This window comes from Chinchilla lanigera, unplaced genomic scaffold, assembly GCF_000276665.1.
Source record: "Chinchilla lanigera isolate Chin_1 unplaced genomic scaffold, ChiLan1.0 scaffold00068, whole genome shotgun sequence".
NCBI classification, from domain to species: domain Eukaryota; kingdom Metazoa; phylum Chordata; class Mammalia; order Rodentia; family Chinchillidae; genus Chinchilla; species Chinchilla lanigera.
In genome coordinates this window covers 1,230,870-1,237,513 of record NW_004955469.1, presented here as the reverse complement: position 1 = coordinate 1,237,513, position 6,644 = coordinate 1,230,870, and the positions used below count along the sequence as shown (strand labels likewise).

The 6,644-nt window shown below is 45.0% G+C and overlaps 1 long non-coding RNA gene across 1 annotated transcript; it reads left to right on the top strand.

The window, feature by feature from the left end:
- The first annotated feature begins 1,420 nt into the window (after window positions 1–1,420).
- On the top strand, window positions 1,421–6,207 carry LOC102009931. The gene is made up of 2 exons (XR_263423.2): window positions 1,421–1,543; window positions 2,462–6,207. It is a non-coding gene; the product is annotated as an uncharacterized LOC102009931 (long non-coding RNA).
- Window positions 6,208–6,644: the final 437 nt, after the last annotated feature.

Genomic DNA, 6,644 nt, shown 5'->3' with positions numbered 1-6,644 from the left:
TGCTGGACAAGAGGCGCGCTCTTCCTGGTGGCCCACTGCAGCCCCAGCTCTGAACCTGTCTTGGACCGTCTCTTCCACTCACCCTGACTTCTCATGAATTGCCTGGAAAGTTCTCCCTGAGTCCAGTGTCAGGTAGGCCATGATGGTAACTGCCTTTCCTACTGTATACACCTTGCTTCTTCATCAGTTCACTTATCCATCAAATTTTGATTGAGTTCCTTCAGGTCCTTTCTCATGTGCATCCCAACATCTGAGAGGCCCCAGCTCCCAGGAATAGGAATCTGGGAAGAAGATCAGCCCCAACTCCAGAAAAGTTCAATCAGCAAGTCCTTCAGGTGTTTGTTAGCCCAAAGTACCCAGGCATACTAGGGAGAGTCTTTAGGAGCCAGGCCTAGGACTGTGCACGAATAACAAAGCCCCCAGTAAGTAACATCTATATGCGGGGAAACCAGCGTGCACAGACTTAGGTCAGACGAGGCCAGAAATGACGAGATCCACAGTGACAGGGGGACCATGGCACCTGAAAAGAGAACCTAGGCCCTTGCCTGGAAAGGATATAATGCTGCTACTCAGCCTCCAGCCCGAGTTCTGCAGGATTATCCTGAATGGAAAGCACACTCCAGCTGAGCTCCCAGGACCTTGGCTACTTTTTTGTTTGCATTCAGCTGGAAGGTTGGAGCAAAGGCCAGCCTTCCTGTGAAGAATCCTCAGGGAAAGAGGCCTCTGTGTCCGGGGAGGGACCCGGAGAGCCACCCCTCTAAACTCTGCCTCTAGGGAGGACACCTAGCCTTGGAAGGGGAAGTAGGCTGTCCAAGGTCACGCAGCCTCTCAAAACGCGTTTATTTAGGCCAATTCTTAGACTTGGAGACTTTGTATTTGGGCAACAGCCAAGCCCATGTTTGTTAAGGCCCATAGTCTCCAAGGTCCTAAAGCATTGCGCGGTCCCCCACTTACACTAAGAGTTTTTAAAGCGCTCATTCGAGAGTCGTTGCTGGGCAGGGCCTCCCGCAGCCCAGCCTCCAGGGGCAGTGTGTTTGGAGCCTGTTTCCTGAAAGGCTGTCTCACTGCTCGGGAGTTAACCTCTTTTTGGCAAATTAGTTCATGACCTGGAACAGTTAAATGAAACTGTAGGCACATCAAGAGAAGGTTATTTGTGTCCTGTCTTTTTTTAGACCGAGTCTCTGATGTGTTTATTTGGGAGTTTGGCTCGTGCTTACTACCCTACTACTTAGAGTTAATCCTGTGTTTTCTCTGAGCTACCTTTAAATCCACGCCGAATGAAAAATACTGCCTAAGTTTGAAGTGCGTGGTATTATAAAAAGAATCCCAAGGTTTATGATCTCAAATTTATTATCACATGTATTTACTTCTCGTTTTTCTTGCTTGCTTTTTTTTTCAGGCTCATGTCAGCCTGGAAGTTTTCAGTATGAGTCATGAAGGAGCACGTAGGAAAGATGTTGGATAGTATTTCCTGGGGAACTTTTCATCCTTCAAAGAGATACCCATAAAGAGTCCTCCACAGTGACAGCCGCTTAAAAATCAAGTGGGTATAAAGGGCAGGAACCATGCCTGATTCACCCCATCTTATTTTTGACACTACGTTTGGCATGCAGATGTGGTGGGTAGATGTTGGCTGCATTAGTAGCCACCGAAGTAGGCATAAGGCCAGTGTCTCCATTCTTATTGGCATGGTTTCAGTTAGAATGGTTTTTAAAGAGCTGAAATATTTTTATTATTTTCTTAGATGTCAAATAAGACAAAGAAAAAATGTTATTTTAAAGCAGTTTTATATTTAGTAAAATATTCTGGAAATAACTAAAATTTTATATATGTAAAATTACATATGCATCTTATATTTGCTTTCTATATTGCTTTCTTACATTCACTAGTCTATATAAATTTATGCTATATTTGCTTATAAAATGAAGTTCAGGAAAAATAAAGGTTTATAACAACTTTTTAAGCTTAGAGCAATCCTTTGCTTCAGAACTGTTCTTTCTACTTATTTAGACACCGGAATTGGTTGACTTGTGAACTCTGGATTATTCTAACCAAAAGGGGAGGACTTAGCTAAGTGTGACTTGGGTAGCTGAAATCATAGCGGAGTTCCTGGGCTGCCCCTCGTCCTCAGCTCTGTGGCTTTCACCAGCTCTTTTGGATTGTGGGTAGCATATGTGATAGAGCTGGAAAGCAAAGGCATTTCTTCTTTTGCTTTCCAGCTCTATCACATATGCTACCCGCAGTCCAACAGAGCTGGTGAAAGCCACAGAGCTGAGGACGAGGGGCAGCCCAGGAACGCCGCCATGATTTCAGCTACCCAAGTCACACTCTGTATTGTCTGTGCTGTTCTTTTGCTATTTTGTAAAAGGTTGTTTGTCTGTTAATGTTTTCCTCCTTTTATTTTTAAAATTAAAAAAAAGAAATGCCAGGGCAAATCCGTTTGTGTTTGCTCTTTCTCCAGGCAGTACCACATGGGTCAGCCCAACAGGAAACACAGTGAGACACCGAAGGCACTGCTACCAGGTCGCCCTGGCTGCATCTCAAGTTGGGTCATCTGAGGCGTATATTTTGAAGTTGCCATTCTACTCAGCGATGGAGAAGAAGGCACACTGATCAGTCTTAGTGCTTCCTCCATGTCTGGCTATGTCTTGCACCACATCCGCTTTCATTTCTCCATGTATTTGTCTCCTGTGAGTCTGTCTCAACTCCCAGTGAGACTAAGCACCACCTCAGTGAGACTGCGAATCAACTTGTCTGTTCTCACTCCACCATCTAGCTCAGTGTTGGGCACAATACAGATTTTCTAAGTGTTCCATAAATCCAAGAGGCCCCTGCAAGTTTACCCATGGCCGCCTGTAAGGGTTCCCTCCAGAAACGCCACCAAGGAAATGATCCAGCTACCTCTGGGAGACCTCGCAAGTCCTCAGCACCTGCACAGTTCTGTAATTAGCTGACCTCTGAACTAACGATAAATTTTGAAGTAATATTTAAACACACACAGCTCCCTAGAAATGTTGTTAGACTACATTAGACAGCTTAAGAATCACAGTGTCAATAGCTTGCACACGTTATTCTGTTTGTCAAGATCATGCTGCCTGGCGTTGCAATAGAAAAGAGGGCTTAGGTCTTGCAGGGTTCACTGAACCCCACTTGGGTGCACTCTAAATAACCTGTCATTCCAGCTCGCAGCCGATGTCTCTCACACGGAGCCCCTAGTGTGTCTCCCTGTCCTTTTCACACCCCAACAGTTCATCAGACATTCACGGGACAGAGCCATCACTGCACAAGTCCCCCTGCCATCAACGTCCTGGAATAAGAACATCAGATGTACACATCCTGAGATGTAATCTGTAAACAGAGCCCCAAGCATCTGGAGAAGGCATGTTTATGTTTCATTCGTGCTGCTTCCATAAAGTTTCAAGACCCTATCTCTGCCACAAGCAGAGATGCTTTCTCACCAGCTGGAGGACAGACTCAGAGGCTTGACCTGCATTCTAAAAGGGCCCCACGCCTGATCCTGGGGATGGAGCCCACTCCCTTCAAGGGCTAACAGACTCACTCTGAGGCCCCAAAGCTCTGTCATAGGGCAGTCACGCTGGCTTGTGTTCATCCTTGGCCACCTTTGCAGGCGATACACAGGAAGGAGACGACTGTCTCCCCTCTCCAGGAAGTTACTGGGTACAGGGGCAGAGTTTCTTCTGCAGTGCCAGAATTCCAAGCTGCTGTCAGCAACCACAGCTTTGGGGTGTAAGGTCCAGGGACAAGTTTGAAAAGAGTTCAGTGATCAGTTCTGAAGGAGTGAAATATGGGAGAGACTTTGACCCTGACAGTCACTCAGAACAAATCCTCTCCAGCTTCATCTTTTCATTCCTGTGCCAGAAATGAGCCCATCTCACTAGGGTAAGCAGCAGCCCCTGCTTCCTCACAGTGGTCTGGGGGCTCTATGAACTAGGACCCGTAGGCTGGGGTTGGGAGGCGAAGGAAAGAAAGGGACATTATTTTCCCAAAAAGAGGAAGAGGAGGAGAGAGTGGGGAAAGGAAGGAGAGAGACAGAAGTAGCAGCTTGAGACAAGGGCGAGGCTGATTTTAAGCAGATTTTCTTTCCCTGTGGAGACCCAGAGCAGCCGCCACCATGCACATCCCTCTTTCAGAGGGGTTTAGCGTGGCCCCACCAGGACTGGCCTGGGGTTCCTTTTGAAGCTGAGTCACGCATTCAACTCTGGGGAACTTATTATTTCTACAAATTTGCCCTCTAACACACAGAGGGATACGTATCAGAGTCAACTCTTCACAGCCCTGTGACAGCCCTGTTCAGACAGAGCAGCTTCGGGAGAGACCCAAGGCTGAGTCACTCCTAATGGGAAAAGGGTGACTATTTACCCCTGTTGCCTCCACTCTGTCCATAGACCCCTGGTAGTCCAGGTCCTCCTACTCTTCTACTGAGCACCCCAGCACAGGGCACATCTGCACCCACACCCCCACCCGCACCCACTTCGCGCACAGGGCTGCAGCTAAGTGTAAGACTCCTTGGGTGCAGCGGGTGCTCCCCTGATCCCCAAACTGACACAAGGTTGCCTGCCTTGCCCTGCTGGCTTTGCAAGAAACCCTGCTATGGGCTTTGTTTTTTAGTCTCCAGAGGCGTCTTTCCTGTCCATCCCTGGGAGCACAGTGGAAGCTGCAGTGAAGCCTCACAAATACAGCAGATCTGGTGCTGGGCTCGAGGCTGATCACTGTCACCTCCTGTCACCCATCCTGTCACCTCCGACAGCTTCTCTCTGACCAAGGGCCCTTGTCCTCTCCAAGGGCCAATTCACTGACACCCTCTCCCTGGTGGGCACTCCATGGTTAATATCCTTTCTGTTCTGTGATCAAAAGAAATTCTGTTTCCTCAAAGATGTTGAAAGTTCCCTATAGAGAAAGAAATGTTATCCTTCTCTCTCATCCTTTTGCACTCATGGACTAACAAAGTTTCTCAGACCTCAAGGGCTCTGTTCACAGTCACCAAGCTGAGGGAAAGCAGCTGGAGACACAGCTCAGGAATGTGTTCCCAGAAGTTTAGACCTAGGCTCTCCTGGACCACCCCTCACGTGTGCACGCCCCGTCTGCACACACTCAGGCGCACTTGCTTGCTCTTGGCCAGATCAGATCCAGTTCTCACAGCAAGCCCAGTAGCTTCAGGACAAGCATTTTTACTTTCCCACAGTCCAGATGACTAGGTGGGTGGAGTTATCTGGAATCACCCTGCAGGTCAGCAGTGGGGCTGGGGCCACCCTTTATATTCGCAGTGTAATGTATCACATATTTGGAATTTAAGCAAATCATAACATTCAGTTTCAAGCTAGAGCTAGAGTTCTGTTATACTGAAAGGAAGAACAATTTGAAAATTTATGATTTAAGAAATTGTACTAATTGTATATTAAGTAATGTCAACGATTAGACACAGTGAAAATGACCAGAGGAGATGGTGGGCCACAGGGCAGGAAAGGGGGCTCATGTTTACCTGGCAGTCTCATCTCTCTGGACTCATTCGATTATAATGAAATGTGCACAAACACGTTAGCAGGAATGGGAATGATAGAAATGGCCTGAGGAGGCTGCTTTTGGTATTTAGTTAGAGTGTACTTTGGGATTGTATCTAAGTATACATTAAATTGTTACAGTCTGACATCTGTATGATGGGGGTATTATTATTCCCATATTATAAATGATAACCACTTCACTTTGAGATACACTTTAATATGGAATGCATTTTAACAACAGAATGCTGTAAGAGACCCCTAAAAATCAACAGCCCAGTACAGAAAGCTAATATTGCCTGATCTCACTTACATGCAAAATCTAAAAATGTGAAACTCACGGAAGTGTGAGACTAGAAGGGCAGTTACCAGATGCTGGGAAGAGAGTGGGGAAGGTGGATAAGAAAAGAGAAGATGTTAATCGAAGGGGCGAGTTCCAGTGAGACGGGAATAAGTGCTAGCGATCTGTGTAGTACTATAGTAAGTTAACAATGTATTGTACATTTCAACATCAGTGAAAACAGGTTTTAAGTGTTCTCACCACAAAACAATTATGTATGTGAAACAAGCGTGCTAGTTAGCCTAATGTAATCATAATACAGTGGATCCATGTATCTAACATCTCCCTGTAGCTCATAATTACTATTTGTCAATTTGAAAATAAAATTTTAAAAAACTTCATCTTCTAAAATTATAGAAACTGTCTTCCTAGAACATAATAACAAATGGGAATACACACGCATACATTCCATTATAGTAAAAATGAAGAAGTATAAATAGGAAAGTGTTAAATAAACCATGGTAGGTTGATGGTACATAATTATTTATTAGAAATTAAAATGAAATGATTAAAACATCATCCTATAAATTTAAGACATTTAAAATATCTTAGAAGAGCAAGCTCAAATTTAATGAAAGATATACCCACAATCCCTGGCTTAGGAGGCCAGTGCCTTATCCATTAGGCCACTGGGGCTAGATGAGAGATATAAATCCAGATTAACATGTGAAATAAATGTTTTAATTAATAAAAATTATTAGAGAATATAAAGTTGTCAATGTGTAAGTTTTTTATGGGACATATAGACCATGAGAATGTAAATGATTCCAAGTAAATACATGGAAAAT